This window comes from Choloepus didactylus, chromosome 4 (assembly GCF_015220235.1).
Source record: "Choloepus didactylus isolate mChoDid1 chromosome 4, mChoDid1.pri, whole genome shotgun sequence".
In the NCBI taxonomy this organism is placed as follows: Eukaryota; Metazoa; Chordata; class Mammalia; order Pilosa; family Megalonychidae; genus Choloepus; species Choloepus didactylus.
The window spans coordinates 105,506,079-105,519,118 of NC_051310.1; the positions used below are offsets into that span (position 1 = coordinate 105,506,079).

The window sequence follows — 13,040 nt, forward strand, 5'->3', positions numbered from 1 at the left end:
ATTTGTTCTTTTGTGCTTTCACTCTCCAAAACACTTTCTTCAAGTTATTCTTTGCTCTACCCCATTTAATCTGCCACTGTGTGTTTCCAGAATCTTTTTAAGTTGATCAGCAGTTTCTTTTATTTCCATAAGCTCCTCTATTTTTTTTTTATTTACTCTTGCATATTCTTCTTTATGCTCTTCTAGGGCTTTCTTGATGCCTTTTATATTCTGAGCCATGATTTTGGTATTTTTGATTACTTCTTTGATAGCTCCAAGTTCTGTGTCTCCTCTGTTTTTTGATTTGGGTGTTAGGGTTATCCAATCTTCTGTTTTCTTCATATGCTTTAAAATTTTTTGTTGTTTTTGGCCCCCTGACATTTGCTTATCTTGATAGGGTTCTTTTATGATATGCAGGCTTATTTAAATACAATTATGTATAATTTGACAGAGCTACAGCTTGGTGGAATGCACTTTCCCTAATCTACCAGCAGATGGCGCTCCCAACCACCTTTTACCCTCAAGCCACTTCTTCCCAACTTCTTATATGCAGTGAGTGGGATCCAAACCATGTGTATGTCCAGTCAGTGTGCCAATCTCCCATGTGCAGTTGGGACCGCCAGCCCTGAGGGTGGGGGCTATACCCTTTGCAGCTTGGCAGGGAAGACGGCTTTAATACCCATTGCTCCCAGCCATTCCTGGGGCTGTGATTGGAATACCTTGGGGCTGTAGCACACATCGAACCCTTCAGCTCTGATTCCCTACAGTTCCTCTGCCATGGGCCCACAAGTCCCTGGGATTGGTGTGGGTCTCTTGGCACTTCTGTGTGGTACCCGTGCCTCTAGGCTATGCTGCACTCCACGGGCTTCTGCAGAGGATTGTGTTGTGCCATCACAGGTGAGTGGAAGCTCTTGGCCACAGTGCTGCAAGGAGGGGTCTCCCAGGGTGCTGAAAAGATGGCTGTATGGGGCGTGAAAACTACTCACTGCGCTGTCCTCTACCTGCTGCAGCGGCCCGTTCCTGGCCTGGGGGGCTGTTAGCTGTGGGTGTGCGAAGGGCTATCACCCAGGCCAGATACTGAGGTGGGTGGCCAGGGCGTGGAAGACACTTTCCACCACACTTGACTCCGGGGCTGCCACTTTCTAGGTTTTTAAAATAACCTGCCTCCAAACACTGTATCTGGGTTTCTCCCTGCCACGGCATGTCTCCGCTGCTGTTTCCCCAGCGGCCTCAAACACTCACACAATTCCAAATGCAGTCTCTCGTTTTCTCCAAGTGCACAGTCACTGTGGGTAAGACCTTGTCCAGCCAGTGTATCCCTGGAACAGCTATTCTGGAGCACTTTGGTCTTTTATCTGGTATTTTTCATGGAGGAGAATTTTGCTCTGTCTCTCCTAATCCACCATCTTGGATCTCTTGATCATGTCTTCTTTAAATGCTTTTAGAATTCACTAGTGAAGCCCTCTGGGCCTGGAGTGGTAAGTCAGGTTTTTAAAAACAGCTTTGGTTTTCTCTAAGTGATATAAGAATATTCAGATTTTCTATTTCTCGAGTGAGCTTTCATAGTTGTGTCTTTCAAGGAATTTGTCCATTTCATTAAAGTTCTTAAATTAGTTAGCATAAAGTTAATCGTAATATTTCCTTATCCCTTTAATAGCTGTAGAATCTGTAGGGCTGTTTTCTCTTTCCTGATATTGGTAATTTGTCTTTTTATTTTTTCCTGATCACTATGGTTAGAGGGCTCTCATTTTTTTTTTTTTTTTTTTTTATTTTCAATAAATATTGAGCTTTTGGTCTCATTGATTGTTCTCTATTGTTTTTTCCTGTTTTCTGTTTCATTGATTTCTGCTTATTTTCAATTTGGCTTGTTCTTTCTCCAGTTTCTTAAAGTAGAAGCTGAAGTCATTGACTCAAGACCTTTCCCATGCTCATTAACCCCCCATATTATTGGCTCTTAGCTTTGGTATACTACCTTTGTTACAATTGATGAAAGACTATTACAGTGTTACTGTTAACTATAGTCCTTAGTTTGCATGGTGTTTTTCCCCGTATACCACTCTATTATTAATACCTTGTAATAGTGATGTACATTTGCTTAGTTCATGTAAGAACTTATCTTTGTACAATTAACCACAGTCATCGTCCGCAGTAGGTTTTGCTGTCCCACAGTCCCATGTTTTGTCCTCTAGCTTTCCTTCTAGTGACATATATGACTCAAGACTTTCCCTTTCAACCATACTCATACTCAGCATTATTTATACTTACAATATCGTGTTACCATCACCTCTATCCATTTCCAAACATTTACAATCAACTTAACTAAATATCCTGTGCACCTTAAGCATCATGTGCCCATTCTCTACCCTCTTTCTATTTCCTGGTAACCTATACTCTGGATTTTAACTCCTAGAGTTTGCTCATTATAATTAGTTCATACTATAGGGCCATACAATATTTGTCCTTTTGTGTCTGTCTTATTTCACCAAACATAATGTCCTCAAGGTTCATCCGTGTTGTTTGCTTCAGGACTTCATTGCTTCTTATAGGTGCATAATATTCCATCATATATATGTACTATGTTTTGTTTATCCACTCGTCAGTTGATGGGCACTTGGATTGTTTCCATATATTGGCCATCATGAATAATGTCAATGTAAACATTAGTGTGAAAATGTCTGTTCACATCCCTGCCTTCAGTTCTGCTGAGTATATACCTAGTAACAGGATTGCCTAATCATATGGCAGTTCTATACATAGCTTCCTGAGGAACTGCCAAACTTCCTTCCAAAGTGGCTGCACCAGTCTACATTTCCACCAGCAGTGAATAAGTGTTCCTATTTCTCCACATACTCTCTAGCACTTGTAGTTTTCTGTTTTTTTTATAATGGCCATTCTAGTAGGTGTGAAATACCTCCTTATGGTTTTGATTTGCATTTCCCTTATAACTAGCAATGTGTCTTTTCTGTGCTTTATGGCCATTTGTATTTCCTCTTTGGAAAAAATATTCATCTCTTTTGCCCATTTTTAAATTTTTTTTTGTCTTTTTATTGTTGAGTTGTAAGATTTCTTTATATATTGTGGATATTAAACCCTTATCAGATATGTGCTTTCCAAATATTTTCTCCCATTGAGTTAGACTGCCTTTTTACTTTCTTGACAAAATCCTTTGAAGCACAAAAGTGTTCACTTTTGAGGAGATCCCATTTCTCTATTTTATTGCTTGTGCTTTGGGTGTAAGGTGTAAGAAACTACCTGCTACCACAAAATCTTTAAGATGCTTCCCTGCATTTTCCTCTAGGAGTTTTATGATGTTGTCTCTTATATTTAGGTCCTTACGGTGAAGTTAATTTTTGTTTGGGAGTGAGATAGGGGTCCTGTTTCATTCTTTTGGATACGGCTATCCAGTTCTCCCAGCACAGTTTCTTGAACAGACTGTCCCAGTTGAGTGGACTTGGTCACCTTGGCAAAAATCAGTTGACTATAGATGTGGGCATCTATTTCTGAACTCTTAATTTGATTCTATTGGTCACTGTATCTATCCTCATGCCAGGACCATGCTGTTTTGACTAGTGTAGTTTTGTAATATGCTTTAAAGTCAGGAAGTGTGAGTTCTCCGACTTCATTTTTCTTTCTCAAAGATGATTTTTTTATTAACTTTATCAAAACACACACACACACACACACACACACACACAATTCCAAACAAAACAAAGGATTAGGAAAAACAAATATCCCGAAATAACTTCATAGCTTCCAATATGCTCCTACCATACCGCAAGAAAATTACGAACCATTGTCAATCCTGAGCATTCCCATATCATTAAGATTACCTTCAGTGTCTCATCTGTTCTTATTAAATTATTATTTCCTCTTCAATAGCTGCTACCTCTAAGTCCCCTATATTCTACAATATATAAGACATTTGTTTTACATTTTTCACAAAGTTCACATTAGTGGTAATATACAATGTCTCTCTTTTTGTATCTGACTTATTTCACTCAATATTATGTCCTAAAGGTTCATGTTGTCATATGCTTCACGACCTTGTTCCTTCTTGTTGCTGCTTACTATTCCATCATATGTATGTACCACAGTTTATCCACTCATCTGATTTAGTACATTTAGGTTGTTTCCAACTCCTGGCAATATTGAACAATGCCGCTGTGAACACCGGTGTGCAAATATCTGTTTCTGTCACTGCTTTCAGGTCCTCTGGGTAAATACAGAAGTAAAATTGCTGAATCGTAGGGTAACTCAACACCTAGTTTTCTTTTTTTTCTTTTTTTTTTTTTCATACAAAACAAATTGTACTTTCGATTGTTCACAGTACCATTACATAGTTGTACATTCATCACCTAAATCAATCCCTGACACCTTCATTAGCACACACACAAAAATAACAAGAATAATAATTAGAGTGAAAAAGAGCAATTGAAGTAAAAAAGAACACTGGGTACCTTTGTCTGTTTGTTTCCTTCCCCTATTTTTCTACTCATCCATCCATAAACTAGACAAAGTGTAGTGTGGTCCTTATGGTTTTTCCCAATCCCATTGTCACCCCTCATAAGCCACATTTTTATACAACTGTCTTCGAGATTCATGGGTTCTGGGTTGTAGTTTGATAGTTTCAGGTATCCACCACCAGCTACCCCAATTCTTTAGAACCTAAAAAGGGTTGTCTAAAGTGTGCGTAAGAGTGCCCACCAGAGTGACCTCTCGGCTCCTTTTGGAATCTCTCTGCTACTGAAGCTTATTTCATTTCCTTTCACATCCCCCTTTTGGTCAAGAAGATGTTCTCCGTCCCATGATGCCAGGTCTACATTCCTCCCCGGGAGTCATATTCCACGTTGCCAGGGAGATTCACTCCCCTGGAACACCTAGTTTTCTGACGAACCACCAGACTGTCTTCCCGAGTGGCTGCCATTATACAGTCCCACCAGCAATGAATAAATGTTCCAATTTCTCCACATCCTGTCCAGCATCTGTAGTTTTCTGTTTGTTTAATGTTGGCCTTTCTTACTTGTGTGAGATGATACCTCATAGTGGTCTTGATTTGTATCTCCCTATAGTTAGCGAAGATGAACATTTTTTTCATGTGTTTTTTAGCCATTTGTATTTCCTCTTTGGAGAAATGTCTTTTCATATCTTTTGCCCATTTTATAGTTGGGCTATTTGTACTATTGTTGTTGAGTTGTAAGATTTCTTTATGTATACAAGATACCAGTCCCTTTTTAGATAGATGGTTTCCAAATATTTTCTCCCGTGGAGTTGGCTGTTTCTTTACCTTTTTGACAAATTCCTTTGAGGTGCAGAAGATTTGAATTCTGAGGTGTTCCCATTTATGTATTTTTTCTTTTGTTGCTTATGCTGTAGGTGTAAAGTCTAAGAAGCGATCTCCTAATACTAGATCTTGAAGATGTTTGGCTACATTATCTTCTAGGAGTTTTATGCTACAGTCTCTTACATTGAGATCTTTGATCCATGCTGAATTAATTTTTGTATAGGGTGTGAGGTAGGGGTCCTGTTTCATCTTTTAGATACAGATATCCAATTTTCCCAGCCTCATTTGTTGAAGAGGCTGTTATGTCCCAATTCAGTGGATTTTGGGGTCTTTTTTTTTTTTTAATTTTGAAATAAATTCAAAGTTATAGGAACAGTTGCAAAAACAATACTAACCCCATACACAGAATTCCATCATACCCTGACCCCCCTCCCCCGACAGCTCAATCCATCAACTTTAACTGCTGTCACATTGCTATTTCTTTCCCTCCCTCCCTATCATCCATCATCTATTGCTCTGTCTTCTGAACATATGAGAGCTAGCTGCACATATCCTTGAACATACACTATAATTCATGTATACACTTCCCATGAACAAGAACATTCTTTTCTGCAATCCCAGTAAGTGCAGCTAAGAAGTACAAGAGATTCAACAATGATACGAAGCTCACATTCTGTATTTACTTTTCCTTATGTCTTAACTGTGTCCGTTTGAGCCACCTGTCCTCTATCCTTCAATCCCATCCAAGTTCATCCTTGGCATTCAATTGTCATCTATTTAGACTGTGTTTTTTTTTTTTTTTTTTTTTCAATTGTGGAGACATATATACAGCCTAAATCTTCCCATTCCACCCCCTCCCTCGCCTTCCATTAGTGGGATTAATCACATTTAGAATGTTGTAATGCTCTTTCCCATCATCCATTACTAGAAATTTCCCTTCACCTCAAACAGCAACCCTACACTCATTTCTTAACTCCCCATTGCCCCTTCCCCCATTTCTCTTAACCCAAACTCTACTTTTCATCTCTATGGTTATATTCTCTGATAATTTCTTTGTGTTTACTGTGGGGCTTAAAAGTAACCTCTTAAATCCCTATCAATGTTGTTTTTCTTTGATACCACCTTCACTTCAATAGGGCACATTAACTATGTTCCTATACTACTCCTCCCCCCGCCTTTATATAGTTGTCTAAAATTACATATTTTACATTGAGTTCAAAACCACTGATTTGTCCTTAGAGTTTGTATATTTTATATCATGTAGGAAGTAAATAGTGGAGTTACAGTTCAAAAATTATCGACTTCTATTTGTATTCCATTGTGGTTGGAGAATGTGCTTTGAGTATATTCAATTTTTTTTTTTTTTTTAATTTCTTGAGGCTTGTTTTATGTCCCAGCTTATGGTCCCTTCTGGAGAAAGATCCGTGATCACTGGAGAAAAACGAGTGTCCTGGTGATTTGGGATGTAAGGTACTGTATACGTCTGTTAAAATTCTCTGTATCTCTTTCTCCTTTCTTTGTTTCTCTGTTGGTAGGGCTCCCTTTAGAATCTGAAGTAGGGCAGGTCTTCTATTGGCGAAGTCTCTCAGCATTTGTTTGTGAAAAATTTAAGCTCTCCCTCAGATTTGAAGGAGAGTTTTGCTGGATAAAGTATTCTTGGCTGGAAATTTTTCTCTCTCAGAATTTTGAATACGTCATGCCACTGCCTTCTCGCCTCCATGGTGGCCGCTGAGTAGTCACAACTTAGTCTTATGTTGTTTCCTTTGTATGTGGTGAATTGCTTTTCTCTTGCTGCTTTCAGAACTTGCTCCTTCTCTTCAGTATTTCAGAGTCTGATCAGAATATGTCTAAGAGTGGGTTTATTTGGATTTATTCTATTTGGAGTTCGCTGGGCATTTATGCTTTGTGTATTTATATTGTGTATAAGGTTTGGGAAGTTTTCCCCAGCAATTTCTTTGAATACTCTTTCTAGACCTTTACCCTTCTCTTCCCCTTCTGGGACACCAATGAGTCTTAAGTTTGGACGTTTTATTTTCTCTATCGTATCCCTGAGATCCATTTCGTTTTTTTCGATTTTTTTCTCCATTCTTTCTTTTGTTCTTTCATTTTCTGTTCTGTGGATTTCTAGGACACTGAGATGTTGTTCAGCTTCCTCTAGTCTTGTATTGTGAATATCCAGAGTCTTTTTAATTTGGCCAACAGTTTCTTTTATTTCCATAAGATCTTCTCTTTTTTTATTTACTCTTGTAATGTCTTCTTTATGCTCTTCTAGGGTCTTCTTTATGGCACTTATATCCTGGGCCATGGTCCTCCTGATGTCCTTTAAATCCTTTGCCATGTTTTTGTTCTTCAATTGTAGTTCTTTGATTAATTTTGCGAGGTACAAGGTTTCTTCCCAAATCTTGATTTGTGTGTTTGGAGCTGGATTCTCCATATCGTCTGGTTTTATCATATGCATTAAGATTTTCTGTTGTTTTTGGCCTCTTGGCATTTGCTTTGCTCGATAGGGTTCTTTCAAGTTGTAAAAAAAAAATACCTATCTAATTTTTCAGAAACACAGTTTGGTGGCGTACACTTTCTCTAACTACCCAGCAGATGGCATCTGTGACTCACCTATACCCCTCAAGTTAGTTCTCCACCTTGTCCCCGCGGTGTGTGGGGAAATGATTCTTGTGGGGTTCAGTTGGAGAATTCAGTTTGGGTGTGTTGCTGGAGCCGTCCGCTCTGAATGTGGGGCGTGTGTACAGGTGGCCAGGGAGGAAGGACGGTTTTAATATTCAAATCCCCCAGGTTCCCGGGGACTCAAGGCTGCCGCAAGAGTCTAAGCCTTCATTTCAGTTCAGCCCAAGACCCTCTCTCTGGCTGTCCCACAAACCACCGGAGTTGGCGTAGTGTCCCTGGGTTCTCCAAGCAGGTCCCCACACAGCCACGATCCTCCAGGACCTCTTCCGAGGGAATGCCGTGCTGCGTCACCAGTGTACGCCGTCCCTCAAGGGAAGTCCTGGGCCGCCAGGCCGTGCCGGGGCACTTTCAGCCTGATGCAAAGATGGCCGAATGGGGCGTCTTCAAACCCCCCTCCTTGCACAGTTCCTCCTTCCCAGCTCTGGGACAACTGGCAGGGCTCTGGGCTGTGGGCACGGCCCAGGCAGGAGTTTATCCAGCCCTCTGGGGAGCCAGCTGGTAGCCACGGGGTTTCTTTCTGCCTCCGGCTCTCCCCTCCATTCCCCCGACCTCAAGGGTATCTGCAGCGGGCTATCTTCCAGGCTAGACACTGAGAGGCCGGCCCAGCCCCCTCTTGTTGTGTTTTACTACGTGGTTCCCACTGTCACAGCTGCAGCTGCTCCTGGGTTTTTCCTTTTTTTAAAAGAGCCTGTTGGTCTCCAAACACCAAACCCGGGCTTTCCCAGACCGCCGCACGGCTGCAGGTATTCCAGCCAGCTTACGCACTTGTTTCAGAATGCAGACTACCGGTTTCACCAATTATACAGCCTCTGTGGAACTAGAAGAACTCATCCAGCTGGCGCATCGCTGTAACTGCTATTCTGGGTCACTTTCTAGTTTTTATCTAGTGTTTTTCACGGAGGTGTATTTTTGCCCTGTCTCACCTAGCCGCCATCTTAGTTTTGCTCCGGATTTTGGGGTCTTATCAAAAATGAGTTGACCATAGATCTGGAGGTCTGTTTCCAAATTCTCAATTCGATTCCATTGATCAATATGTCTATCTTTGTGCCAATACCATGCTGTTTTGACTACTATGCCTTTATAGTAGGCTTCAAAGTCAGGCAGTATAAGTTCTCCCACTTCGTTTTTCTTCTGTAGAATATTTTTAGCAATTTGAGGCATCTTTCCCTTCCAAATAAATTTGATGACTAGCTTTTCCAAGCCTGCAAAGTAGATTTTTGGAATTTTGATGGAAATTGCATTTAATCTGTAGATCATTTTGTGTAGAATTGACATCTTAACTACGTTTAGCCTTCCTATCCGTGAACACGGACTATCTCTCCATCTCTTTAGGTTGCCTTCTATTTCTCTTCGTAGAGTTATGTAATTTTCTGTATAGAGGTCTTTTACATCCTTGGTTAAGTTTATTCCTAGCTATTTAATTTTTTTAGTTGCTATTGAAAATGGAATCTTTTTTCTTGAGTGTCTCTTCTGTTATGTCATTTCTACTGTACAGAAACATTACTGGCTTATGTGCATTAATCTTCTATCCTGTCACTTTGCTGAATTTGTTTATTAGCTCATGTAAGTGTGCCATCGATTTCTCAGGGTTTTCCAAGTATAAGATCATCTCATCTGCAAATAATGAGAGTTTTACTTCTTCCTTTCCAATTTGGACACCGTTTATTTCTTTTTCTTGCCAAATTCCTCTGGCTAGAACATCTAGCACAGTGTTGAATAACAGTCGTGATAACGGACATCCTTGTCTCATTCCTGATCTTAGAGGGAAAGCTTCCAGTCTCTCACCATTGAGTACTATACTGGTGTGGGTTTTTCATATATACCGTTTATCATATTGAGGAAGTTTCCTTCAATTCCTATCTTTTGAAGTGTTTTTATCATAAATGGATCCTGGATTTTGTCAAATGGTTTTTCAGCATCTATTGATATAATCATTTGATTTTTCCCTTGTGATATTGTTAATGTGTTGCATTATGTTGATTGATTTTTCTTATGTGGAACCACCCTTGCATGCCTGGAATGAACCCCACTTGGTCAGGGTGTATAATTTTTTTAATGTGTCTTTGAATTTGATTTGTACGTATTTTGTTGAGAATTTCTGCATCTATATTCGTTAGGGAAATTGGCCTGTAGTGTTTGTTTTTTGTAGCGTCTTTATCTGGTTTTGGTATTAGAGTGATGTTGGCTTCATAAAATGAGTTAAGTAGTGTTCCATTTTCTTCAATTTTTTGAAAGAGTTTAGTAGGATTTGTGTCAGTTCTTTTTGGAAAGTTTGGTAGAATTCCCCTATGAAGCCGTCTGGGCCTGGGGTTTTATTTGTAGGAAGCTTTTTGATAACTGATTCAATCTCTTTATTTGTGTTTGGTTTGTTGAGTTCTTGCATTTCTTCTCTGATCAGTCTAGGGTGTTTGTGTGTTTCCAGGAAATTATCCTTTTCCTCTAAATTATCTAGTTTGTTGGCATAGAGTTGTTCATAGTATCCTCTTATGATAGTTTTTATTTCTTCAGGATCTGTAGTAACACCCCCCTCTCGTTTATTATTTTGTTTATTTAGGTCTTCTCTCTTTTTGACTTTGTCAGTCTAGCTAAGGGTTTGTCGATCTTGTTGATCTTCTCAAAGAACCAACTTTTGGTTTTATTTATTCTTTCTGTTGTTTTTTTTTGTTTTCCATATCATTTATTTCTGCCTTAATCCTTGTTATTTCTTTTCTTCTACTTTCTTTAGGATTAGTTTGCTGATCATTTTCTAGCTTCTTCAGTTCCATTAGTTCTTTGATTCTAGGTCTTTCTTGATTTTAATGTATGCATTTAGAGCTATAAATTTCCCTCTCAATACCACCTTTGCTGCACCTCATAAATTTTGGTATGTTGTGTTCTCATTTTCATTTGTTTCTAGATATTTAGCAATTTCTCTTGCAGTTTCTTTTTTGACCCACTGATTATTTAGAAGTGTGTTTCTTAACCTCCAGATATTTGTTAGTATTCTGGCTCTTTGATAATTATTAACTTCTAGTTGTATTCCATTGTGGTCAGAGAATGTGTTTTGAATAATTTTAATCTTTTTAAATTTATTGAGGCTTGTTTTATGCCCCAGCATATGATCTATCCTGGAGAAAGTTCCACGAACACTAGAGAAGAATGTTCATCCTAGTAATTTTGGAGGTGATGTTCTATATGTGTTTGTGTGTGTGTGTGTGTGTGTGTGTATGTGTGTTAAGTCTAATTCATTTATCGCATTTTTTAAGTTCTCAATTTCCTTATTGATCTTCTGTCTATAGGAGAGAGTGTTGTATTGAAGTCTCCCACAATACTTGTGGAAACATCTATTGCTTCTTTCACTTTTGCCAATATTTGTTTCCTATACTTTGGAGCACCTTGATTGGGTGCATAGACATTTATGATTGTTATTTCTTCTTGGTGAATTGTCCCTTTTAGTAGTATATAGTGTCCTTCTTTGTCTCTTATAACATCCCTGTATTTAAAGTCTATTTGACCTGAAATTAGTATTGCTACCCCTGCTTTATTTTGGCTGTAGCTTGCATGGAATTTTTTTTCTTTCTGTTCACTTTCAATTTCTTTTTGTCACTTGGTCTAAGATGAGTCTCTTGTAAACAACATATTGATGGTTCATATTTTTAATCCATTCAGCCAAAGCCAATCTTTTTTTTTTTTTTCTTTGATGAGCAGGGTTGATTTTATTTTTTAAAAGCCTCAGAAGTTATTCTGTTACAAAGGTACATGGCTGAACAGGTAGGACACAGATTCCGCATTATGAGTTCTCCTGATGGCTTCTGCAAGGATCATGGAGCTATTGATCACCTGTAGTTTGGAGCCCTTGCTTCATCTTATCCTCCTGAGGTATGGTATTGGTGACTACTACTGCTTCAAAACACGCATTGTTGATGCAAGAAATGGCTGGGCCAGAAAAGATTCCATGAGTCAAGATAGCGTAAACTCTGGTGGCTCCAGCTGACAAAAGTTTGTCAGCTGTATGACATATTGTGCCATAAGTGTTAGCCATGTCATCCACAAGGATGGCCACTCGATCCTTCACATCTCCCACCAGCACCATGCAGTCCACTTCATTGGTCTTCCGTTCTTTGTGAATCAAGGCCAAGTCCACATTCAACCGGTCTTCAATGGAGGTCACTCTCTTAGCTCCACCAGCATTTGGTGAGACAATAGTGCAGTTCTTCCACTCAGAGATATTCTGCCTTATCCACTTCAGGACAGTTGGCTCTGCATACAAATTGCCCACTGGGATATCAAAAATCCTGAATTTGAGAAGCATGAAGGTCCATGGTGATGATGTGATCTGCTCCTGCTATGGATAGCATATTTGTGACAAGCTTGGCTGAGATTGGGGCCCGGCTCTTATCCTTCTTATCCTGCCAGGCATAAGGGAAGCATGGGATGATTGCAGTAACCAGTCTGGCTGAAGCAATCTTGCAGGCATTAATCATAAAAGCTCCATGAGGTTGTCGTTGATTTCGCTACAACCACTCTGAACAATATAGACATCCTCTCCATGTACACTCTTTCCAGTTTCCACACAGGTCTCCTGGTTGCTGAATTTCTTAGTCCACCTTGCCTAACCCCTGGCCCAGGCAGTCGGCAATTTTCTGGGTTAAGTCCTGGTGAGAGCTGCTGCTGAAGATTTTGATATTCAGCATCTCAGCCAGCTGTCTCAGGCACTCTTTGCTCAGCGATCACTGCTGCTGCTGCCAAGACAGGAACCGAAGTTGTACCAGAGACTCAGTGCTAACTGCTTCACATTGCTACTCTGCCACTTTCCAATCTATATCTTTTAATTGGGGAGTTTAATCCATTCACATTCCGTGTTATTACTGTGAAAGGTGTTCTTGAATCAGCCATCTTATCCTTTGGTTTTTATTTGTCAGATCTATTTTTATTCTCTATTTCCTTGAAGGTACCCTTACTAAGACTCTTCAGTCTGTGCCCTTCTGCAACCTCTCTCTCCTTCCTTTTTATCTCAGCCAGTAGAGCTCCCTTTAAAATCATCTCAAGATGATTTTGGCTATGCAGGGCACCTTGCTCTTCCAAATAAATTTCATGTTTATTTTTCCACTTCTACAAA

The 13,040-nt window shown here is 39.6% G+C and overlaps 1 protein-coding gene and 1 pseudogene across 2 annotated transcripts in view; one reads left to right on the plus strand and one right to left on the minus strand.

Annotated features, from left to right (window-relative positions):
* Positions 1–13,040, plus strand: part of ADPGK (ADP dependent glucokinase) — a 60,794-nt gene that overhangs the window by 19,968 nt on the left and 27,786 nt on the right. The window lies entirely within an intron of this gene.
* LOC119531805 lies at positions 11,669–12,615 on the minus strand (annotated as a pseudogene).